The following is a 26,763-nucleotide window of genomic DNA, read 5'->3' on the forward strand; positions in this document are numbered from 1 at the left end:
AGGACAGAATCACATACTGTACAACGGGAGCAGAACCGCTGTGGTTGATGTTGTCACTCATGTCATTGATGAAGAGTTTACCGAGGTCAGGGAAGAAGGCTGTCGTTGAGGAAGTCGTCGCTGGCAGCAGTCACAGGAGTGTGCACCCCAAAAACCTGATCACCCCTCTCCCATACAGGATCACGAAAGGCAGGGTTATGAGGACTGTTGTCCCTTCTCGTAGTGCATGCCGGAAGGAGGGCTGGAGAAGAATTGCCTGGCATGATACGTCTCCAACGTATCTATAATTTTTGATTGTTCCATGCTATCATATTACCCGTTTTGGATGTTTATGGGATTTACCCTTTTATATCATTTTTGGGACTAACCTGCTAACCGGAGGCCCAGCCCGAATTGCTGTTTTTTGTGCATATTTCAGTGTTTTCGAAGGAAAGGAATATCAAACGGAGTCCAAACGGAATGAAACCTTCGGAAGCGATCTTTTTGGAACAAACGCAATCCAAGAGACTTGGAGTGGAGGTCAAGCAACGAAGGAGGCAGCCACGAGGGTGCCCGGTGTGCCCCAGGGGGGTGGGTGCGCCCCCCTCCCTTGTGGGCCCCTCGTGGCTCCTCTGACCAACCTCCTTCGCCTATATATATCCATGTACCCTAAAAACATCCAGCAGCACCACGAAAAACTATTTCCACCACCGCAACCTTATGTATCCATGAGATCCCATCTTGAAGCCTTCGCCGGCGCTCCGCCGGAGGGGGAATCGACCATGGAGGGCCTCTACATCATCTCCAAGGCCTCTCCGATGAATTGTGAGTAGTTTACCACAGACCTTCGGGTCCATAGTTATTAGCTAGATGGCTTCTTCTCTCTCTTTGAATCTCAATACAAAGTTCTCCTCGATCTTCTTGGAGATCTATTCGATGTAACTTTTTTTGCGGTGTGTTTGTCGAGATCCGATGAATTGTGGGTTTATGATCAAGTTTATCTATGAGAAATAATTGAATCTCCTCTGAATTCTTTTATGTGTGATTGGTTATCTTTGCAAGTCACTTCGAATTATCGGTTTGGTTTGGCCTACTAGATTGATCTTTCTTGCAATGGGAGAAGTTCTTAGCTTTGGGTTCAATCTTGTGGTGTCCTTTCCCAATGACAGCAAGGGCAGCAAAGCACGTATTGTATTGTTGCCATCGAGGAAAAAAGATGGGTTTTGTATCATATTGCTTGAGTTTATCCCTCTACATCATGTCATCTTGCTTAATGCGTTACTCTGTTCTTATGAACTTAATACTCTAGATGCAGGCATGAGTAGGTCGATGTGTGGAGTAATAGTAGTAGATGCAGAATCATTTTGATCTACTTGTTACGGACGTGATGCCTATATACATGATCATGCCTAGATAATCTCATAACTGTGCGCTTTTCTATCAATTGATTGACAGTAATTTGTTCACCCACCGTAATACTTATGCCATCTTGAGAGAAGCCACTAGTGAAACCTATGGCCCCCGGGTCTATCTTTTGTCATATATGATTTCCATCTACTTTTATTTGCATCTTTTACTTTCCAATCTATATCATAGAAATACCAAAAATATTTATCCTATCTTATTGTCTCTATCAGATCTCACTTTTGCAAGTTTCCGTGAAGGGATTGACAACCCCTTTATCGTGTTGGTTGTGAGGTTCTTGTTTGTTTGTGTAGGTGCCTGGGACTTTTGAGGAGCCTCCTACTGGATTGATACCTTGGTTCTCAAAAACTGAGGGCAATACTTACGCTACTGCTACCTCTTGAGCACTGCGTTGGATTTCCCCGAAGAGGAGAGGATGATGCAGTAAAGTAGCGTAAGTATTTCCCTCAGTTTTTGAGAACCAAGGTATCAATCCAGTAGGAGACCACGCACAAGTCCCTCGTACCTACACAAAACGATAGCAACTCGCAACCAACGCTTAGGGGTTGTCAATCCCTTCATGGTCACTTACGAGAGTGAGATCTGATAGAGATAATATTTTTGGTATTTTTGATAGATAGATGCAAAGTAAAAAGCAAAAGGCAAAGTAAAACAAAGCAAGTAAATAAAGTAATGGAGATTGATATGATGAGAATAGACCCGGGGGCCATAGGTTTCACTAGTGGCTTCTCTCAAGAGCATAAGTATTCTACGGTGGGTGAACAAATTACTGTTGAGCAATTGATAGAAAAGCGAATAATTATGAGATTATCTAGGTATGATCATGTATATAGGCATCACGTCCAAGACAAGTAGATCGAAATGATTTTGCATCTACTACTATTACTCCACTCATCGACCGCTATCCAGCATGCATCTAGAGTATTAAGTAAAACAGAGTAACGCTTTAAGCAAGATGACATGATGTAGAGGGATAAATTCATGAAATATGATAAAAACCCCATCTTGTTATCCTCGATGGCAACAATACAATACGTGCCTTGCAACTCTTTCTATCACTGAGTAAGGACACCGCAAGATTGAACCCAAAGCTAAACACTTCTCCCATTGCAAGAACTACCAATCTAGTTGGCCAAACCAAACGGATAATTCGAAGAGACTTGCAAAGATAACTCAATCATACATAAAATATTTCAGAGAAGAATCAAATATTGTTCATAGATAAGTTGGATCATAAACCCACAATTCATCGGTCTCAACAAACACACCGCAAAAAGAAGATTACATCGAATAGATCTCCACAAGAGAGGGTGAGAACATTGTATTGAGATCCAAAAAGAGAGAAGAAGCCATCTAGCTAATAACTATGGACCCGAAGGTCTGAAGTAAACTACTCACACTTCATCGGAGAGGCTATGGTGTTGATGTAGAAGCCCTCTCCGGCAGAGCTCCAGAACAGGCTCCAAGATGGGATCACGTGGATACAGAAGGTTGCGGTGGTGGAATTAGGTTTTTGGCTCTCTTTCTAATCTGATGGGGGTACGTAGGTATATGTAGGAGGAAGGAGTACGTTGGTGGAGCAACAGAGGGGCCACGAGGCAGGGGGGCGCGCCCAGGGGGGCGCCCTCCACCCTCGTGACCGCCTCTGGCACTTCTTGGAGTAGGGTCCAAGTCTCCTGGATCACGTTCGGTTGGAAAATCACGTTCCCGAAGGTTTCATTCCGTTTGGACTCCGTTTGATATTCTGTTTCTTCGAAATATTGAAAAAGGCAAAAAACAACAATACTGGGCTGGGCCTCCGGTTAATAGGTTAGTCCCAAAAATAATATAAAAGTGGAAAATAAAGCCCAATATAGTCCAAAACAGTAAACAAAGTAGCATGGAGTAATCAAAAATTATTGATACGTTGGAGATGTATCAAGCATGCCCAAGCTTAATCCCCAAGCATCCCCAAAATTTTTGATGCGGAGTGATACTTTGGCATAATTTCAATGTAAATCTTCTTAATTGTGACATGAATATTCAAATCCGAAAGATTCAAGACAATAGTTCATATTAACATAAAAGTAATAATACTTCAAGCATACTAATCAAAGCAATCATGTCTTCTCAAAATAGCATGGTTAAAGAAAGTTATCCCTACAAAATCATATAGGCTGGCTATGCTCTATCTTCATCACACAAAGTATTTAATCATGCACAACCCCGATGATGAGCCAAGCAATTGTTTCATACTTTAGAAATCTCAAACTTTTTCAACTTTCACGCAATACATGAGCATGAGCCATGGACATAGCACTATAGGTGGAATACAATGGTGGTTGTGGAGAAGACAAAAAGGAGAAGATAGTCTCACATCAACTAGGCGTATCAACGGGCTATGGAGATGCCCATCAATAGATATCAATGTGAGTGAGTAGGGATTGCCATCCAACGGATGCACTAGAGCTATAAGTATATGAAAGCTTAACAAAAGAAACTAAGTGGGTGTGCATCCAACTTGCTTGCTCACGAAGACCTAGGGCACTTTTGAGGAAGCCCATCATTGGAATATACAAGCCAAGTTCTATAATGAAAAATTCCCACTATTATATGAAAGTGACAACATATGAGACTCTCTATCATGAAGATCATGGTGCTTATTTCGAAGCACAAGTGTGGTAAAAGGATAGTAGCATTGTCCCTTCTCTCTTTTTCTCTTTTTTTTATTTTGTATTTTTTTATTTGGGCCTTTTCTCTTTTTTTATGGCCGTTTTTTTTATTTGGGCTTCTTTGGCCTCTTTTATTTTTCATAAAGTCCGGAGTCTCATCCCGACTTATGGGGGAATCATAGTCTCCATCATTTTTTCCTCACTTGGACTATGCTGTAATAATGATGATCATCACACTTTTGTTTTTCTTACAACTCAACAATTACAACTCGATACTTAGAACAAGATATGCATCTATATGAATGCCTCCAGCGGTGTACCGGGATATGCAATGAATCAAGAGTGACATGTATGAAAGAATTATGAACGGTGGCTTTGCCACAAATACAATGTCAACTACATGTTCATGCAAAAAGCAGTATGACAAAAGTAATGTGTGTCATATGAACGGAACGGTGGAGAGTTTCATGGCAATATATCTTGGAATGGCTATGGAAATGCCATGATAGGTAGGTATGGTGGCTGCTTTGAGGAAGGTATATGGAGGGTGTATGATACCGGCGAAAAGTGCGTGGTATTTAGAGAGGCTAGCAATGGCGGAAGGGTGAGAGTGCGTATAATCCATGGACTCAACATTAATCAAAAGAACTCATGCACTTATTGCAAAAATTTAGAAGTCATCAAAAACCAAAGCATAAAACACATACTCCTAGGGGGATAGATTGGTAGGAAAAGACCATCGCTCGTCCCCGACTACCACTCATAAGGAAGACAATCAATAAATAAAATTGTGCTCCGACTTCATCACAAGTGGTTCACCATACGTGCATGCTACGGGAATCACAAACTTCAACACAAGCATTCTTTAAATTCATAATTACCTCTGCTAGCATTGCTTTAATATTATCACCTCCATATCTCAAAACAATTATCAAGCATCAAACTTATCTTAGTATTCAACGCACTCAAAAGAAAGTTTCACAAATCTTGAATACCAAGTATATTAATATTAAGTAAATTACCATGCTATGAACAACTCTCAAAATAATCTAAGTGAAGCATGAGAGATCAATAGTTTCTTTAAAAAAATCCACCACTGTGCTCTAAAAGATCTAAGTGAAGCACTAGAGCAAAAATTATTACGCTCAAAATATATAAGTGAACCACTATGAGCAAAACTATCAAGCTCAAAAGATATAAGTGAAGCACTATGAGCAAAACTATCAAGCTCAAAAGATATAAGTGAAGCACTATGAGCAAAACTATCAAGCTCAAAAGATATAAGTGAAGCACATAGAGTATTCTAGCAAATTCTAAATCATGTATGGCTCTCTCAAAATGTGTGTACAACAAGGATGATTGTGGTAAACTAACAAGCAAAGACACAAATAATACAAGACGCTCCAAGCAAAACACTTATCATGTAGTGAATAAAAATATAGCTCCAAGTAAATTACCAGTGGAAGTAGAGAAAGAGGGGATGCCTTCCGGGGCATCCCCAAGCTTTGACTTTTTGGTGTCCTTGGATTATCTTGGGGGTGCCAGGCATCCCCAAGCTTAGTCTCTTGCCACTCTTTGTTCCATAATCCATCAAAAGAATTCACCCAAAACTTGAAAACTTCACAACACAAAACTCAATAGAAATCTCGTGAGCTCCGTTAGTGAAAGAAAACAAAAGACTACTTCAAGGTACTGTAATGAACTCATTATTTATGTATATTGGTGTTAAACCTACTGTATTCCAACTTCATTATGGTTTATAAACTAATTTATTAGCCATAGATGCATTGAAATAAGCAAACAACACACGAAAAACAGAATCTGTCAAAAACAGAACAGTCTGTAGCAATCTGTAACTAACGCAAACTTCTGGAACTCTAAAACTTCTACCAAAATAGGAAGTACTGGAGAATTTGCTTATTGATCAGCAGCAAAAAGAATCAATGCAAAATATCGTTCCTGTGATTTATTGAATTTTTTCTCGTGAGCGCAAAGTTTCTGTTTTTCAGCAGAATCAAATCAACTATCATCATAGCTTATCCTATAGGTTCTACTTGGCACAAACACTAATTAAAAGATAAAACCACATCTAAACAGAAAGTATATGGATTATTTATTCCTAAACATAAGCAAAAACACAAAACACAAAATAAAATTGGGTTGCCTCCCAACAAGCGCTATCGTTTAACGCCCCTAGCTAGGCATAAAAGCGAAGATAGATCTAAGTTTTGCCATCTTTGGTAGGCAATTCTTCAATGAGGCATCTATCTTCTTTAGAATTCTCTTTCTTTCTAGTAATTGTCAAATTTTCAGGCAAAAGATCGAAAAATTCATTCATGGAAAAGGTTCCTTAATGTAGCAATCTGTAACTAACGCAAACTTCTAGAACTCTAAAAATTCCAACCAAAATAGGACGTACTCGAAAATTTGTTTATTGATCAGAAGAAAAAATAATCAATGCAAAAGCAAGTTCCTGTGATTTATTGAATTTTTTCTCGTGAGTGCAAAGTTTCTGTTTTTCAGCAGAATCAAATCAACTATCATCATAGCTTATCCTATAGGTTCTACTTGGCACAAACACTAATTAAAACATAAAACCACATATAAACAGAAAGTAAAAAGAAAATTTAGCACTAAGCAGGAACAAAAACAAAGAACACAAAATAAAATTGGGTTGCCTCCCAACAAGCGCTATCGTTTAACGCCCCTAGCTAGGCATAAAAGCAAAGATAGATTTAAGTTTTGCCATTTTTGGCACTTGATGTGTAAGTAGCAAGAGAGTCTTTCCTTTCTAAATCATTCATCCTTCTATTCAGATTAAGAACATTACCATTAATGGATGAAGTGAGATTAAGCACGTTGCGGAAATTTGCGTCTAAGCTAGACTTCATTTCTTTGATAGTTTCATTTTGATAAAAGCACAAGAGAGTAGTTGATTCAACTTTATCATTTAAGGGGTGCCCAAATATAGTTTTCATTTTTTCATAGGTATCTATAGCATCTCCTTCAAGAAAACCTTCTTCAAATATAGAATCTAGAACTTGTTTAAAAGATGCGGGCAAGCCAGCATAGAAACTCTTTAGGTACACATCGATTTGATATTGTGGCACATAGTTAGCCCGAATCCTTAATAACCTATCCCAAGCATCTTTTAAAGATTCATAAAGTAAATAGCGAAAGATCTCGGAGTCATCATCATCAAAATCATCTAAATTCTCATTGGTGATCCCGGTGGGTCTTTCCGTAGCATCATTGTTTGTGAGCTTAGAAAGGATAGAGGGGTTATGCAAGGCACTAGAACTTGGGAGAAATCCCCTAGTTCTTTTTTATTCGGCCATGGTAACAGGAAGGCAAACGAGAAAAAGGCAAAAGAGGAAGAGAGGAGGAGATTGGGAAAGAGAGGGCGAATAAAATGGTAAGGGTGAAGTGGGGGAGAGGAAAATAATGTAATGCCAGAGATAGGGATTGTGATGGGTACTTGGTATAGTTGACTTGCTTGCGTGAGCCTCCCCGGCAACGGCGCCAGAAATTCTTCTTGCTACCTCTTGAGCACTGCGTTGGATTTCCCCGAAGAGGAGAGGATGATGCAGTAAAGTAGCGTAAGTATTTCCCTCAGTTTTTGAGAACCAAGGTATCAATCCAGTAGGAGACCACGCACAAGTCCCTCATACCTACACAAAACGATAGCAACTCGCAACCAACGCTTAGGGGTTGTCAATCCCTTCACGGTCACTTACGAGAGTGAGATCTGATAGAGATAATATTTTTGGTATTTTTGATAGATAGATGCAAAGTAAAAAGTAAAAGGCAAAGTAAAACAAAGCAAGTAAATACAGTAATGGAGATTGATATGATGAGAATAGACCTGGGGGCCATAGGTTTCACTAGTGGCTTCTCTCAAGAGCATAAGTATTCTACGGTGGGTGAACAAATTACTGTTGAGCAATTGATAGAAAAGAGAATAATTATGAGATTACCTAGGTATGATCATGTATATAGGCATCACGTCCAAGACAAGTAGATCGAAACGATTCTGCATCTACTACTATTACTCCACTCATCGACCGCTATCCAACATGCATCTAGAGTATTAATTAAAACAGAGTAACGCTTTAAGCAAGATGACATGATGTAGAGGGATAAATTCATGCAATATGATAAAAACCCCATCTTGTTATCCTCGATGGCAACAATACAATACGTGCCTTGCAACTCTTTCTGTCACTGAGTAAGGAAACCGCAAGATTGAACCCAAAGCTAAACACTTCTCCCATTGCAAGAACTACCAATCTAGTTGGCCAAACCAAACGGATAATTCGAAGAGACTTGCAAAGATAACTCAATCATACATAAAAGATTTCAGAGAAGAATCAAATATTGTTCATAGATAAGCTGGATCATAAACCCACAATTCATCGGTCTCAACAAACACACCGCAAAAAGAATATTACATCAAATAGATCTCCACAAGAGAGGGGGAGAACATTGTATTGAGATCGAAAAAGAGAGAAGAAGCCATCTAGCTAATAACTATGGACCCGAAGGTCTGAAGTAAAATACTCACACTTCATCGGAGAGGCTATGGTGTTGATGTAGAAGCCCTCCATGGTGGATGCCCTCTCCGGCAGAGCTCCGGAACAGGCCCCAAGATGGGATCTCGCGGATACAGAAGGTTGCGGCGGTGGAATTAGGTTTTTGGCTCTCTTTCTAATCTGACGGGTGTACGTAGGTATATGTAGGAGGAAGGAGTCCGTCGGTGGAGCAATAGAGGGGCCACGAGGCAGTGGGCGCGCCCAAGGGGGCGCCCTCCACCCTCGTGACCGCCTCTAGCACTTCTTGGAGTAGGGTCCTAGTCTCCTGGATCACGTTCGGTTGGAAAATCACGTTCCCGAAGGTTTCATTCCGTTTGGACTCCGTTTGATATTCTGTTTCTTCGAAATACTGAAAAAGGCAAAAAACAGCAATTCTGGGCGGTTAGTCCCAAAAATAATATAAAAGTGGAAAATAAAGCCCAATATAGTCCAAAACAGTAAACAAAGTAGCATGGAGTAATAAAAATTATAGATACGTTGGAGACGTATCAGGTACTTTGCTGCATCACCCTTTCCTCTTCAAGGGAAAACCAACGCAGTGCTCAAGACGTATCAAGAAGGATTTCTGGCGCCATTGCCGGGGAGGTCTTTGCTCAAGTCAAGACATAGCAAGTACCCATCACAAACTCATCTTCCTTGCATTACATTATTTGCCATTTGCCTCTCGTTTTCCTCTCCCCTACTTCACCCTTGCCGTTTTATTCGCCCTCTCTTTCCCAATATCTTCTCTTTAGATATTTCATCACACTTAAATATTTCCTCTAGCCTCTATTTATATGTGGTTTTATGTCTTAATTAGTGTTTGTGCCAAGTAGAACCTATAGGATAACCTACGGTGATAGTTAATTTGATTCTGCTCAAAAACATAAACTTTTGCGCGCACGAGAATAATTTTAATAAATCACATAAACGTTATTTTGTGTTGATTCTTTTTGTAGTATATCAATATACAAATTTCCCAGGACTTCCTATTTTGGTAGGATATTTTGAGTTCAGAAGTATTCAAAAGTTATAGATTGCTATAGACTGTTCTGTTTTTGACAGATATTGTTTTCCGTGTGTTGTTTGCTTATTTTGATGCATCTATGGCTAGTATCGGGGGGTATGAACCATAGAGAAGTTGGAATACAGTAGGTTTAACACCAATATAAATAAAGAATGAGTTCTTTACAGTACCTTATGTGGTGGTTTTTCTTTCTTGCACTAACGGAGCTTATGAGATTTCCTGTTGAGTTTTGTGTTGTGAAGTTTTCAAGTTTTGGGTAAAGATTTGATGGACTATGGAATAAGGAGTGGAAAGAGCCTAAGCTTGGGGATGCCCATGGCACCCCAAGATATTCAAGGATAACCAAAAGCCTAAGCTTGGGGATGCCCCGAAAGGCATCCCCTCTTTCGTCTTCGTCTATCGGTAACTTTACTTGCAGCTATATTTTTATACGCCACATGATATGTGTTTTGCTTGGAATGTCTTGTATGATATGAGTCTTTGCTTTTTAGTTTACCACAATCATACTTGCTGTACACACCTTTTGGGATAGACACACTTGATTTGGAATTTATTAGAATACTCTATGTGCTTCACTTATATCTTTTGAGCTAGATAGTTTTGCTCTAGTGCTTCACTTATATCTTTTAGAGCACGGCGGTGGCTTTATTTTGTAGAAATTATTGATCTCTCATGCTTCACTTATATCATTTTGAGAGTCTTATAGAACAGCATGATATTTTCTATGGTTATAAAATTGTTCCAAGAATGATGAGCATCCAAGTTGGGTATAATAAAAACTATCATAGAAACTGCATTAAACACTATGATCAAGTTGATGCTTGATAATAATTTTGAGATATAAAGGTGGTAATGTTAGAGTCATGCTAGTTGGGTAATTATGAAATTGAGAAATACTTGTGTTGGAGTTGGCAAGTCCCGTAGCATGCACGTATGGTAAAAGTTGTGTGACAAATTTGTTTCATGGGGTGCTCTTTTAATTGTCTTACTTATGAGTGGAGGCCGAGATCGCGCGATGGTTACTCCTACCAACCCTTCCCCTAGGAGCATGCGTAGTAGTACTTTGCTTCGAGGGCAAGTAGACTTTTGCAATAAGTATATGAGTTCTTTATGACAAATGTGAGTCCATGGATTATACGCACTCTCACCCTTCCACCATTGCTAGCCTTTATTATACCGTGCAACTTTCGCCGGTATCATGCACCCACCATTTACCTTCTTCAAAACAGCCACCATACCTACCTATTATGGCATTGCCATAGCCATTCCGAGATATATTGCCATGCAACTTTCCATCGTTCCTTTTATTATGACACACCTCATCATTGTCATATTGCTCTTTTTGCATGATCATGTAGTTGACATCGTATTTGTGGCAAGGCCACCTTCATAATTTTTCATACATGTCACTCTTGATTCATTGCATATCCCGGTACACCGCCGAAGGCATTCACGTAGAGTCATCTTTTGTTCTAAGTAGTGAGTTGTAATTTTTGAGTTGTAAATCAATAAAAGTGTGATGATCTTCATTATTAGAGCATTGTCCCAAGTGAGGAAAGGATGATGAAGACTATGATTCCCCCACAAGTCGGGATGAGACTTCGGACTTTATAAAAATACAAGAGGCCAAAGAAACCCATAAAAAAAGAGGCCAAAGAAGCCCACCAAATAAAAAAAAGAAAAAAAGAAGAAAAGAAAGAAAAAAAGGAAAATAAAAAAAATGAGAGAAAAGAGATACGGGACAATGCTACTATCTCTTTTCCACACTTGTGCTTCAAAGTAGCACCATGATCTTCATGATAGAGAGTCTCCTATGTTGTCACCTTCATATACTAGTGGAAATTTTTCATTATAGAACTTGGCTTGTATATTCCAATGACGGGCTTCCTCAAAATGCCCTAGGTGTTCGTGATCAAGCAAGTTGGATGCACACCCACTTAGTTTCTTTTGTTGAGCTTTCATATATTTATAGCTCTAGTGCATCTGTTGCATGGCAATCCCTACTCACTCACATTGATATCTATTCATGGGCATCTCCATACCTCGTTGATACGCCTAGTTGATGTGAGACTATCTTCTCCCTTTTTTGCCTTCACAACCACCACCCTATGCCACATATAGTGCTATGTCCATGGCTTGCGCTCATGTATTGCGTAAGAGTTGAAAAAGCTGAAGCGCGTTAAAAAGTATGAAGCAATTGCTTGGCTGAAACCGGGGTTGTGCATGATGGGAGTATTTTGTGTAATGAAAATGAAGCATGGCCTAACTATATGATTTTGTAGGGATGAGCTTTCTTTGGCTATGCTATTTTGATAAGACATGATTACTTGTTAGTATGCTTGAAGTATTACTATTTTTATGTTTTATGAACTTTTATGTTGAATCATTTGGATCTGAACAATCATGCCACAATAAAGAAAATTACATTGAGAATTATGCTAGGTAGCATTCCACATCAAAAATTCTGTTTTTTTCATTTACCTACTTGAGGACGAGCAGTAATTAAGCTTGGGGATGCTTGATACGTCTCCAACGTATCTATAATTTTTGATTGTTCCATGCTATTATATTATCCGTTTTGGATGTTTATGGGCTTTACTTTACACTTTTATATCATATTTGGGACTAACCTACTAACTGGAGGCCCAACCCGAATTGCTGTTTTTTTTGCCTATTTCAGTGTTTCAAAGGAAATGAATATGAAACGGAGTCCAAACGGAATGAAACCTTCGGGAGCGATCTTTTCAGAACAAACACAATCCAGCAGACTTGGAGTGGAGGTGAAGCAACGAACGAGGCGGCCACGAGGGTGCCCGGCACGCCCCAGGGGGGTGGGCGCGCCCCCCACCCTCGTGGGCCCCTCGTGGCTCCCCTGACCTACCTCCTTCACCTATATATATCCATGTACCCTGAGAACATCCAGGAGCACCACGAAAAACTATTTCCACCGCTGCAACCTTCTGTATCCGCGAGATCCCATGTTGGAGCCTTCACCGGCGCTCCGCCGGAGGGGGAATCGAGCATGGAGGGTATCTACATCATCTCCAAGGCCTCTTCGATGAGTTGTGAGTAGTTTACCATAGACCTTCGGGTCCATAGTTATTAGCTAGATGGCTTCTTCTCTCTCTTTGAATCTCAATACAAAGTTCTCCTCGATCTTCTTGGAGATCTATTCGATGTAACTCTTTTTGCGGTGTGTTTGTCGAGATCCGATGAATTGTGGGTTTATGATCAAGTTTATCTATGAGAAATAATTGAATCTCCTCTGAATTCTTTTATGCGTGATTGGTTATCTTTGCAAGTCTCTTCGAATTATCAGTTTGGTTTGGCCTACTAGATTGATCTTTCTTGCAATGGGAGAAGTGCTTAGCTTTGGGTTCAATCTTGCGATGTCCTTTCCCAGTGATAGTAGGGGCAGAAAGGCACGTATTGTATTGTTGCCATGGAGTAAAAATAGATGGGGTATATATATCATATTGCTTGAGTTTATCCCTCTAGATCATGTCATCTTGCTTAATGCGTTTTTCTGTTCTTATGAACTTAATACTCTAGATGCAGGTAGGAGTCGGTCGATGTTTGGAGTTGTAGTAGTATATGCAGAATCGTTTCGATCTACTTGTTATGGACGTGATGCCTATATACATGATCATGCCTAGATAATCTCATAACTATGCGCTTTTCTATCAATTGCTCGACAGTAATTTGTTCACCCACCGTAATACTTATGCCATCTTGAGAGAGCCACTAGTGAAACCTATGGCCCCCAGGTCTATCTTTTATCATATAATTTTTTCAATCTACTTTTATTTGCATCTTTTACTTTCCAATCTATATCATAGAAATACCAAAAATATTTATCTTATCTTATTGTCTCTATCAGATCTCACTTTCGCAAGTTTCCATGAACGGATTGACAAACCCCTTTATCGCGTGGGTTGCGAGGTTCTTGTTTGTTTGTGTAGGTGTGTGGGACTTTTGAGGAGCCTCCTACTGGGTTGATACCTTGGTTCTCAAAAACTGAGGGAAATACTTATGCTACTTGCTGCATCACCCTTTTCTCTTCAAGGGAAAACCAAAGCAGTGCTCAAGAGGTAGCATGGCGGTGCTAAGATCTGGAATGGTGCGAAACCATATGATACAGCGGCGGCTAGGGTAGAGCATGTCAGGTCGGTCGTGCGAGTAAGACCAAGTATAATAGTAGGCCTTTGGCCCCCAAACCCCACGTCCAAGTCAATAATAGCCCCACCAAGGTTTGTCTAAAAAAACCCGGAGTAATTACGGCTTCCGTTAGTCACTTTAGTATAAAGACTATATCATTAATAATGGCCCCACCTTTTGTCTCACAAAGTATGTTGGGGCTCCTGCTACAACTGGCTACAAGTTTACAATCCGCTTCTCTTCTCTCTCCTCTTCTCTCTCCTTCAACTAAGCACAAATACTATATTTAAATCCTTATAGCCTGCTTATGTCATCTAATTGTAGTACTTGCTCTAAAGTTACTCTCCACTTTGTAGTCTAAAATGCCGGGCATGCAGCGGGCGGTGCCCTCGGTCGGCGCGCCGCTTCAACGGTGGAAGTAGTGAGAGGTCGTGTCGCCCTGACTTGCCATCAATGTGGAGTAGCGGGCTCAGCTGGCGCCGGGCGGGAAGCGCGCGCAGGAGGAGGGAGGGTTTTTTGTTGGTCCAAGAAGGTGAGAACCCAACTTGGGATCGGTCTGGATGGGGAAATATCATGTGCTCCCATACTCACTAGTAGTTTCATGCATATGACACTAGTCAATGTTACTACTCCCTCCTTTTCGGTTTATAGAGATGTTTAGAGTAACATAGTAATATGTTACAGTATAAGTTACTCCCCACTATGACTAGCCTTGGCCTCTCCCAGTGCTCCACCATGTATAGCTGCTAAGCCTGCCACATAGCCATAAAATATGATGTGGCAAGTTAATTAAGAAGAGAGAGGCTAGTTTGGTGACCGCAGGAAGAAACGGTGGAAAGACAGTTTTGAGTCTATAGCTAATTAAATTAAGGAAGCTTAGCAACAATAAACTAAGCACCTATGCATTGAAGACTTGAGTTACTAAGCCATTTAATGCACTTAGCACCTCAAGCACATCTAAGCACTTAGCACTTAGCACCCCCTTGACCGTGAACCTTGACGGTGTACGTCACCTTGTGTCTCATAATTTTCCTCGTCATCGTCTGAGTCCTAGAAGATCTCACCCACATCATCATTAGGCATGCAGCCACCTTGATAGACAACATGGGTAGAAGGAGTAGAGGCGACTGGGGACGCACCACATCGTGAGCACTTACGTGCTCGTATGCGTGCAGCGTGCGTGTTTTTCCATCGGTGCTAGCTCTAAGGCCGAGGCTGCGGTCGTCTTCGTCTTCGACTAGTCGTTGAGAAACGACGGCAAAGAGGTGCTACAAGAGATGCGTAGGCGCCGTTGTGTGCGAGCTTTCGCCGTAGCACGACGAACCGGACGTCGCTGCAGATGGCGCACGCCTCCATGCAGCCGAGTGTGTGTGCATGCATGTGTTATTCACGTGCATTCTACGGCCGAGTGTGTGTGCATGCATGTGTTGTGTGCGTGCGTTGTGTGCTCCATACTGTGCGCGTATGTGCATGAGTTGGATCAGATGGAGTTAGTGTGTTGGCGTGTGCACATGCGTGGCTGCATGCGTCCTGTACATGCGTGGCTTGTTGCATGGTTATCAATATAAATTATAAAACATCTTCAACTTAGCATCCTGATGTATCATTTCTAGTGGTTAGCGAAGAGTTCATGATCTTTTATTTGTTTATAGGTGGGCAGGCGGCAAAAAACAGGGGAAAATGTGCGAGGTTCCTTGCATACGCTCCACCGCGAGGTTCCTTTCTCCTTCTCGGTAGTTGGGAATCTATGTTCTTCAACTCTTTTCTTTTACGTGAGCTTTGTTCATCCTTTTGCAAACACGCGAGACATCTAGCGTCAAGGTGCACGTGTCATGCAAGAAAATGGAGATAATCAGATAAGCAGTGCGTAAGTGAGTCGTGCACTTCGATGGCACCTACTATGCAATATTTTTATCCTCGATGTGCCGTGAATAGTGCACGTACTCAACAACGGAGCACGGGATGGTAGCCATGACATGGTCAGCCCTTTTTTGGAGAGAGTACGTACTAAATAACTTTGATGTGTCCTGTCAACTCGCAGAACAACGAGAAGCTTGATTACGCCTTCTCCCTCGCCAAAGCGTGCGCGGTGGCTCGCAACACGAGGAGAAACTTTTGCTTACAAGCGGTGGACGTGCAGCAGTTCATTTGGTGTCAGATTGCCAGAAGTACTACTATAGAACCATTGACTTCCGGAAGAGGCGAAGAGCCAAGAGCAAGGTCACCTGCTAACCTTAGGCTAGGCGTAGTGGGAGTAACATAAGTAGGGGTACCTCCTTTTTTATTCTAGAAACAACCACATGCGAATATCGAGGTGCTGGTTACGTAGAACAAATTTCCTGGAGTCCGTGCTCAGCCCTCCTCTATCTCTCTTCTCAGCCAGCCACCAGACGCGTGGAGCCCATCGTCTGTTTGCTCATATGTGGTCCCACATGTCAGTGAAAACACAAGAGGACCCACTAAACCTGCACATATTTCACCTCGACGTGCTGGTGATGAAAAACAAATCCAATAAAGATCTTCGGTGGCCGCTTTTGGGGTTACTCAAGAGTAGTAAGATTCTATTTACAGTTTAACCCAAGATTCACATCACGTGGCTTCAACTACCACTCCATTTTCTTGCATGACACGACCTGTATGCTGGATGTCCCACGTGTCAACAAAAGGATGCTTTCGAGTTCACGACCAAATCTTCAGTTATGCTCTCGAATTAGACTAGTTGTGCTAACTTAAAATTTTATTGTGTAGAATGGATGCAAGTTTGTATTGGGAAGAAGAGTACATCGATATATTGATAGAGCGCAATTTAGTAGATGTTCTAGCACTTTTAGCTAGCATAGAGGCTAGAGATGAGACTAGTGCACTTGTTGATAGAATAGAGGCTAGACATGAGACTAGATGCGAGGAAGCAACGTCTACTTCTTTACACTCGAAGAAGAAAGAAGCACGCAAGATCGAGCCTCCGCAGATCAACAATGAATGCATCGATAAGGCACTAATCCAACTTACAGGAGTAGTTATGGAAGTTGGATATCTTCTAAAATGTATTCTTGTGGTTCTTGTTTTCTTTGGTCTTGCTTTTCTAGTCAAATTTTGGTGATGTATTTCCATGTACCAAAAATCAATGATGAAAAATATATATGTGTTTGCAAAGAAAAATGTACGCGGCCGGGATGCGTCTGCGCGTTCGGCGCACGACCACCGCATCCGAGAAATGGCCCGGACACGACCCATTGCCCTACCCAAACGGACATAATCTGGGCAAAACGGGGGTCCGTTTGGGGTCATGCGTTGGAGTTGGCCTTACAAGTGGGACCGTAGTTGAGGAAACCGACTATCGGCAAACCCCCACCTCGCCCGCCGCGCGATGGCTGAGTTAGAGAAATGACGAGGTTGAAGAGATTGATGTAGCATGGATTGCAAGAAATATGGTGTCAGATGGAAGTCGTGCTGGTGGCGTGTGCCATACTCCTAGACATGAATGCTTGTTCTGGACCATGCCACCCTACTAATCCTACTATATAGTAGTACTATCAAGGATTTGAGGTGCTGGTTACGTACATCGATCACATTAACATATGGCCCACCTCACACTGTGGCCAAATTTCCTGGAGTCTGTGCTAGGTTAAAAAGTGTTCTTTGTGAGGGTGGGTGGCTGGTCTCAAGTTTAAAACTTGTTACGTATACGTAGACGTAGAGATAGTGCAACAGTTCTGAAAGTTTGAACCCAAACATCAGAATGCGATTTCTACCGGACTCATCCGAGGACCTAGGATGATGGGATTCACGGCTACAGTAAAAACACCCGCCCGACACGCGAAGCATGTGAAGCTAGTACAAATAGTGTACTACTATTGTTGATTGGACTCATCCGATAACCTATTGCAATGCACGTACAATTATGTATTCGGAAAATATTTTTTTGCCTCGTCGCAGCACTCACTCAGAGAAGCGACTCGAAAGCCATTCATAAATTTAGTAAGTTTATCACATGTATATCATTTTATTACATACAATAGGTCATCAACCCACAATGACAACGAGGATACATTATAAATACTAAAGTTTTCATCACACAACAAATAACAAGGAATGAAATGAACTTCAACTCAACCAATCCTCAGCGTTGGACCACAAGTGATTCTCTGGGAAGGGCCATCTATTGTCAATCTCGAGACCAACGTAGGACTGATCATCCAGGCTGAAGCGGCCTACTATATCAGTACCAGGGTAGGGAACCACTGAAATGTCCAAGGTATAGATACAAATGCTTCTCATAAATGGTAGTAACGTCGTGTCAACAGCAGTTGGATCGCCTTTCACCATCATTGGATAGTTTTGTCCAAGGAAGAGCGAGTTTTCTCCAAGACTATCAATACTGTACCAGGGAGAAGGTGTTGGCGCTAGCACACTAGTATCCATCCTGAATACCATGCAGCGGGTGTTGGAATAGGTCCGGAGAGTGCGACCATGGGAGACAACACCTGCTTCCTTAGTAGTAACATCAGAAGTGGGCTGGGGTGATCCATCGAAATAAGTTGCCAGGCACTACTGAGTATATGGACCCTGCTCGTCCTCATGCTCGTGATCATCACCATCGTCATCTCCCCCTTGGTTATAAAAATTTTCAAGTATAGGTGGTGGAATGTTCACAGGACCTTGGAAACACAAGAAGAAGGTTAATTAGTAAAGGGAAACTTGCTAACCCGCATGCATGTGGATGAAACAATTATAATTACAGTGGAAGACAAACATACCGAAACTACGAGGACCCCATGCAAAAACAGTGCCATGAGTGGTGGAAGCAAACACAAAACCCTCTTATTTAATTGCATCACAGTACACATCCGTGTATAGAAACTGATTTTTGAGCAATATTCATCGAGTCGAACCACGAGGATGGCAACAAGCTTGTCGAAGATAGCAACAACTTCATAGTTCTTGTAATTTCAAGAGCAGTTGGGAACTCGACAAATTGCTATCTTCCATAGAAGACAGTCACCATGATCGTATTTTAACATGCGTAGAATACCGGTGTGCTTAACCTCTGGACAGTCTGCTAAGATTTTTCGAAGTGGAACCCAGTGACGAGTGTACACATTCACAAGTTCCCACTCGTAGTTGTACCCAATATAAACAACCCAATCTACATTTGCGCCTGCCCAAGCCTTGCCCTCAAGCGATGGCATCTTAACATCATACGTATCATTATCAAGCGGCATCAACTTGCACAAGGCGAGGCCTCCGTCGTCCCCGTGCTAGTCAGCAGGGTCATGGCGAAGAAGATAGGGGGAGATCAAACTGCTCCTGGACCCTTGGGTTCCTTGTAATGATGTTATTAGTTGAGTCAAGAATGGTCTTGAACGAACCTGCCATGCTAGCCGAGGTGATGACGTCGCACCGATCAATGAGTTCCTCCACCACATCATCTTTCAGATAAGGGCAAGAATAACGGGGTCGTTTCCGGCCTGTTCCCTCCATGGAGAAGACGATCGAACAATGGCAGAAGGAAGGGTGAAGGCAAATGGAGGAGGGAGGAAGAGCATGCGACAACAGTTCCAAATCGAGAGGGAAAGGCGAGGAGTCGGTGGACGGTTGCCAGTTTGCCATGGTACACAAAGAGGCGCCCTGGCCTACATGTCCGTTTGGAAATACTAGTAGAAAAGGACTCGCCATCATCTCGCTGACATGTTGGAACGGGACCACATGTCAATGAAACATGGTGTGTAATTTCTTGTGCAAAATGCGATCTGGCCGTGTTGGCCCGAGGTGTCGAATTAGTTATCGACCTTTATTTTTTTTAACATACAATCTGAGTGGATAGATCCTATGGTCATCACACGTGAGCGGATATATAGGTGGGCTAGGTGGGCAGGCGGCAACAATCTGAGTGTCACACCCTAGCTAGTCATGCATTAGAGTGTTGCATCATGTTTACTTTTTCATCAGAAACTTGAAATGGGGATGACAGAACCCCCAGTTCCCCCCTGAAACCAACTAGGGTTACTAAAATAATTTTTCAATGAACCTGAAATGCCCTTCTAAAATGCCCATCATTTTTGTCTTGGTTCAGAACCTCTGCCAAAAGTGGTGCACATTTTCCTAGGCCATCCTAAGGTTTTTGAATTAAATCATAAATATTTGAATTTGGGCATTTAAAATTATATAAAATATTTAAATGCTCAAATATCTCCAAACTAAAATGTTTCATGTTGGAAATAATCCAACTATGGACCAGGAGTAGTTTGGTGATTTTTGAAGTTGCCTAGGTATTTTATTTAATTCAACAAAGTTGCAGATATATTAAATAAAATAAAAAAAACAGAAACAGAAAAAAAGGGGAAAACTTACCTGTCGCCCACCAGCCAGCCCACCTGGCCGGCCCAGCCCGGCCACCGCTCCAGCGAGCTGCTTGGCTTGCCAAGCAGGCAGCCAAGGTGCTCGGCGGCGGCACCGCAGCTCGCCACGCAGCTGCTCGCCGCCTCGCCGCCTCCCTCGCCCGGCTAACGCCGTGAACCGGCCTCCCTCTCTCCCCCGAAACCCCCAGACACCCCCTCTCCTCTCCAGCTCCTCCCCCTCGCACGCCCCAGCCATGGCCGACGCCATCGCCGCCACCCCCTCGCCGTAGCCACGCCCTCCGTCCACCCCACGCCGTCCCACCGTGTCCAGGAGCTTCGCCGCCGTCCACTTCATCGAGCTAGCCGAGCCCCGTGTGCTCGAGCGGCCCGAGACCACTGCACCGACCTCTCCCGAGCTCGCCGTCGCCGGAGATCCCCTTCAACGCCGTCGCTGCCTCAGCTCGTCCCCGACCCCGCCGGTGGCCTCTACGGGAGCGCTGTGAGCCTAGCTACTCCTCCGACCCTCTCTCTCTCATTCCCGAGCCGTGTAGCCACCGCACGAGGATCACACGCCCGCACCGCCGCGGACCTCGTCGCCGACGTGTTTCCGGCCACACTCCGGCCACAAGATGGTGTCCATCTTACTCACCGAGTCCCGCAGCACCTAGCTAGCCACTCCCCGAGCCTCACCGACCCCTCTAGCACGAAGTTCATCTTCGGCCGAACCCCGGTGGCCGCCAAAGTCGTCGCCGGCGCCAACTCCGGCCACCCCGACCCCAACGGACTCCACCAAGAGCTGCGGCTTGTCCTCAGCTCCACTCCGGTGGTCTCCGCGACCCATTTGGTGGCCGAAATGGCCAAAACCACTTCCGCCGCCGCGTCGGGCTCGCCGGCGGCTAAACGCCGGCAGCCGACTTTGACTTTGACCACGGGTGGGCCCTGGTTGACTCCCCTGAGTCAATGACAGGTGGGGCCCAGCCCTGTTAATTAAACAGGTTTAGTTTTAATTAAATCTTAATTAAAATAATCACCCTGACATGCGGGACCCACTGTCAGGTTTGACCCAGACCTGTTCCGTTGACCTGCTGACGTCACACTGACGTCAGGCTGACGCAGTAATTGATTTTCTGGATTTAAATTAAATCAGGAAATTCCAGAATATTATTTAAACTTCAAAAATTCATAACTTTTATTCTGTAACTCCAAATTGGACAAATTATATATGAAAAATGATCAGAAAAATCCAATCTATCCATCTGTACTATTTTCATGCATGATCAAACAAGTTAAATTGATGTTTTAAGCAGAACAAGGAAAAGCACTTTAAAAGGCCATGTTTGAGTTTGAAATTTGAATCTTTGATTCAAATTTGTTCAAACCCCTCTGGTTTTAGTTGCATTAGCCCAACACACTCATATTGCCATGTTTCATGCATGCATCATATTGTTGCACATTGTTTGGTGATGCTTGTGTATCGATGTCCTTTGCGACAGGTTCTGCCCCCGAGGAGTACCGTGATTACCCTAACGAAGAACCGTATCAGTGCATCGAACCATCAGGCAAGCAACCAACCATTTGATCATATCGATACAATCCCATGTTCTCGCTCCTGCTCTCTTTTACTGCATTAAGACAACGCGATTCAAACTGCTGTGTGCTACGGTAGTTGAACCCATTTCCTCTGCATGACCTGTCATTGCCACAGTAACTAGATGAAACCCACTAGCATGTGTAGGAGTTGATTGAGCCATGTGTATGTGTTGTTCCTACCTTGCTATGCCTGCTATGCTTAGAGTCGTGTCAGGTCTGGTTCATCTGGGTGATGGGCTAGAGTGAAATGTTAATGTCGGTAATGAGAATGGTGTGGTGAACACGATTTGGTAAAGGTATCGATGAGAGGCCATGTAGGAGTACATGGTGGGTTGTTTCATTGAAGCCGACCTTAAGCACTGAGATCTGTATATGTGATTTAAGATACAGCTACTACCATGCATTGGGCCCTGAAATATGACCCCGCTCGACTTCTTATTCACCCTAGCTCTCTGTCCAGGAGTTGCAAGTAGTTTCTGGTGTTTGTAGCCTACTGGAGGCCGTGGACAGCGCTGACCGTAGGGGTGGGCTGTGATGCGGTAGGTACGTGGCCGGGTGTACCGAATACCCGTTAGGTATCTCGGGAACCCTGTTCACATCGTTCGGGGCCGTATGGGAAACCTCGGCCGGACTCCCTGCGGATGGAACCTGAATAGGCGATAAACCTGGACTAGAGGCTTAAGTGTTTAGGTAGGTCGTGGTCTACACCCACGTCGGCTTTCGCTTGAAGTCTGCCGAGCACATGTCGTGTGCAGACGCTAAGTGGTGGAAACATGTATGAGAAAGTACACCCCTGCAGGGTTAACATGATCTATTCGAATAGCCGCGTCCGCGGTAAAGGACTACTTGGTTGCCTATACAGTTCATAGACAGGTAAATGGAAACTACTAAAAGCCTCAAGATAAGTGTGAGTGCCGAGGATGGCTCTTCCGTAGGATGACGGAGGCGGATCCTCGGTAGTGTATTGAAGTGGTGAGTAGTGGACTCGTGTGCGCAAAACCATTTCAAGTTGGAGTATCGTAGGATAGCCTAGCCAAGAGTCAAAGCTGGCTTGCTGCAATAACTCCACCAACCCTTCTTGATACTATGCATGTATGTAGGATCTGATGTAAGTCTTGCTGAGTACCTTTGTACTCATGTTGCTATAATCTACATTTTTACAGAAGACGCTGCAACCCCTTCTGATGGGTTCTATGTAGACGTTGACATCAACGAGTAGGCTAAGGACCCAGGTGGTGACCCTGAGCTTGTGATGGACCACGTAGTATAGCTAGGCTTTCCAAGCCTCTTTTATTTTACTAGTTGTCTGTACTCAGACAATGTACTTCCGCTGCTGGTTTGTATGACTGTATGACTTGTATGTTGGGTCGTGAGACCCGTACCTTTGTGTGTGTTATGTATGGCTCCCTGAGCCTTAAATAAAGTACTTGTGTCATAGAGTCATGTTGTGATGCTTCGTTGTATTTGCACATATCGAGCATATTGTGTGTATGATTGAAATGCTTGGTATGTGTGGGATCTGACTATCTAGTTGTTTATCTTTAGTAGCCTCTCTTACCGGGAAATGTCTCCTAGTGTTACCGCTGAGCCATGGTAGCTTGCTACTGCTCTGGAACACTTAGGCTGGCCGGCATGTGTCCTTCTTCGTTCCTGTGTCTGTCCCTTCGGGGAAATGTCACGCTTTGAGTACCAGAGTCCTGTTAGCCCGCTACAGCCCGGTTTACCGGAGTCCTGCTAGCCCAGTGCTATAGCCCGGACCCACTTGCTGATGATCGACACGTTCGAAGCTGGGTCATGGATGCCTGTCCCTGTAAGTCTGTGCCACTTTGGGTTTACGACTAGTCATGTCAGCCCGGGCTCTTTATCATATGGATGCTAGCGACACTATCATATACGTGAGCCAAAAGGCGCAAACGGTCCCGGGCAAAGGTAAGGCGACACCCGTGGGAACACCGTGCGTGAGGCCGCAAAGTGATATGAGGTGTTACCGGCTAGATCGATGTGACATCGAGTCGGGGTCCTGACACTGAGTGCTAAAAGAGTTGATCCAATGCTTGGTTTTGTTTGGATTTTCCAACTATGACCATTGGATAGAGTGATTCAATGGCTTACATTCAAAGTTATTCTCATACTATTGAATTTTTAATTCAGTTGTTGTGCTGTTACCGTCCAATATTTGCGTGTGGTTGTTTCTAGATTAAAAAAAGGAGGTACTAGTAGTTACTGTGGGAAAGGTGAAGTGATGGTTGATTCTCCCGAGCAACTTATTACTGTGGGAATATGGGAGTACCAGCAGATTTAAGGAACAGAGAAATGATGGTTGCTTCGTCCGAGCAACTTACTATGACGAAGGTGGGGCTCTGTGATTTGACTGCTCACTAGTCATTACTACTGCGGCGCAACGACCAGGGTGAATCTTTCCCTGCAGTTGTTTTGTGCACTCAATATTGCTGCATGGCAGGTGGAGCTGGATGAAGGATGTCCAACATGTCGGCAAAACGATGTTGAATTGTTTCTGGCATTGCTATCAATCCTTTAGGATTTGTTTATATGTACGCATAATTTTAATGAAATTGTACTGTGATGCTATGAAGGTTTCAACTTTCATTCCCGCAAGAAAAAAAGGTTTCAACTTAGGATTCATGTGTCTTGCCTCAAGATTATCTCGTTACAACATTCCATCAAATACAAATGAAACTACCATGGCTGTTAATGCATCTCAATGGTTCGCAGGTCAGCGCCAATATTCACATCAAGACTGAAGACAAAGTTGTGAGAAGGTGTACAAATAAAGAAAAATATATAATTGATCGATGTTGTTCGTAGGCATGGCTCCATTTCCTTGGCATAGTGTTCATTGCTTGGCAGCTAGTTTCACCCAGCTCTGTAGCCAAAAAAGAGATGTATGGAGGAAGCCACAATCTGATCATTTTGTGCAGCTCCACTAAAATCGAGCGGACAATCCCCGTTTGCAAAGATATCCAGTCAGGGTGATTACAATAATAGTGGAACTAGATGATGAAACATAACACACACAAATAGAAGCCGATCACCTCTACGATCTCTCTTTAGGACTAACTACTTGTTGGAGAAGATTAGGCACAGAGTTGGATGAGGAGGATAGCAAAACCAATTTCCTTTATGCAGTCCCACAGAAATGTAAAAACGTTGACGTGTGACATTTTGGCGGAACAGCACAAAACGCTCTTAAGAAAAAAGTGATTTGTGCAGTTCACCAAAAGGTCGCAATAGCAACGAGGTAAAAATGGATAGCCCTGTTTGCAAAAGGAGGTAGAAATGAAACAATTATTGCCCAATAACACGAGTTGAAGACACATACGCCAACAAAAAAGAAGCATATTCCATGTAATAAGGGAAAGATAGCACATGGTGGTTTATCAATAATGGTTTGAGGACGAGATTGCAAGATGGAAAGTACGCCGGTCGAGATACGATTTAAGCAAACAACTAAAGAAGATCCACATGCAGCAACATGGGAAGATGGGCAGTGGAGCAAGGCCGGACGAAGCTATACCTGAGGGTCGTCGCTATGTTACTAGGAGGGTGCCGCGGTCGGGATCTGCCCATACCGCGGCAGCGAGCAAGTGGCGAAGGCCCTACCGCGCCGGAGCTTGGTCAGAGAGAATGGCGGGTACCGTAGATCGGGACGTGATGCCTCAACGCCGTTGAACGAAGAGATGATGCACATCCTCCCTTTCCGCCGGCAAACAGGATGAGGCCGGATCACTGACCAACGCTGAGAGAGAGAGGCCACCGCCGCCTTGTGTGAGATGGTGTGACGAGAGACAAACCCATTTTTCCATTTTCCCCACGACAACTGTTTTATATTTTGTACGTGCCATTGACGAATATATAACTTTATTTAATACTAACGCGTCAAGTCGAACTTTGTTCCGTCTAGGTGTGGTACCCGACCCTCCTTTGAGTAAACAACTGCTACACGCGTCAAATTATCACGTGGGCTGCCTTTTCATACAGAAACGAACTCCACCGTGTACCCACACGGGTGTGGCCGGGAACGAGACATGAGTACGTGCGTCCTGCGTGCACCTCTTCTTTAGGTGCAGGTACGTACGTGGGTGGGTGTGAGAGAGATGGTTTGTGCGAAACAGAGGCAATGTGTTGATGATATCTCAAACAGAAAAACGTAACATATGCAATGTGTGTGAAACGGAGTCATGGACGTGAGATATCGATAGAATTGAAAACAGGGATGAAGTGTGTGGCTGCGCGATCGATAAAGAGTGCCATCAAATTTGTGTTTGCCCATGTCAAAGATACAGGGTGGCTTGCCTACTGGAATTTGAGAGGCAGAGGTGCAGTTTTTCTCTGTGGCATGGATACCTACGTACAACGTTCGACTATCGGTGTGTCATGTGTGGGGGGGGGGAGGGGAGGGGGCAGAGACCGATCGACTAGTATATGTGTGGGGAAGGAGAGAGACCTAGCTATGTATTGAGGGAGATCGATCGACATCCATGGATATGTGTAGCAGAGGAATAAGGTTGTGAGAAAGACAAAGGTAGAGTGTCGGAGGATTGGTGGTGGAGTGGCGTCTCACAAATGGTGGGAGAGGCCTGCTAGACAAACGGAGGGTACGAGTGCAATATCAATAAGAAAGGGCGGGGGATGTCTGTCTGTCTATGCATGTGCGTGTGAGAGACGGGTTGGGAGGTATGCAAGGATGATGAGGGGAGATGATATGGTTGTGGTAATCATACGTAACTACATAGGAAGATCAACCGTCGTGTGTCCGAGAAAGGGAGAGACATAACTAGCGAGGTAAGTGTACCAGTGCGTGGGGAAAACAAATTATAGTCGACCTAGCTATATGTAGGGAGATTGGCACGTATACATGCCTGCATGTGTTAGACGCAAATAAGGTCCGGAGAGACAGACAGGGGGAGAGGGGTGCGTCTAGGAGGTGGTGCGAGAGGCCTACCATGTCGAGGGGAGAAGAGTGTGCGAGTATGAGATCAATGAAAAGAGGGGCGGGAGTGTGC

This window comes from Triticum aestivum, chromosome 2B (assembly GCF_018294505.1).
Source record: "Triticum aestivum cultivar Chinese Spring chromosome 2B, IWGSC CS RefSeq v2.1, whole genome shotgun sequence".
Lineage (NCBI taxonomy): Eukaryota > Viridiplantae > Streptophyta > Magnoliopsida > Poales > Poaceae > Triticum > Triticum aestivum.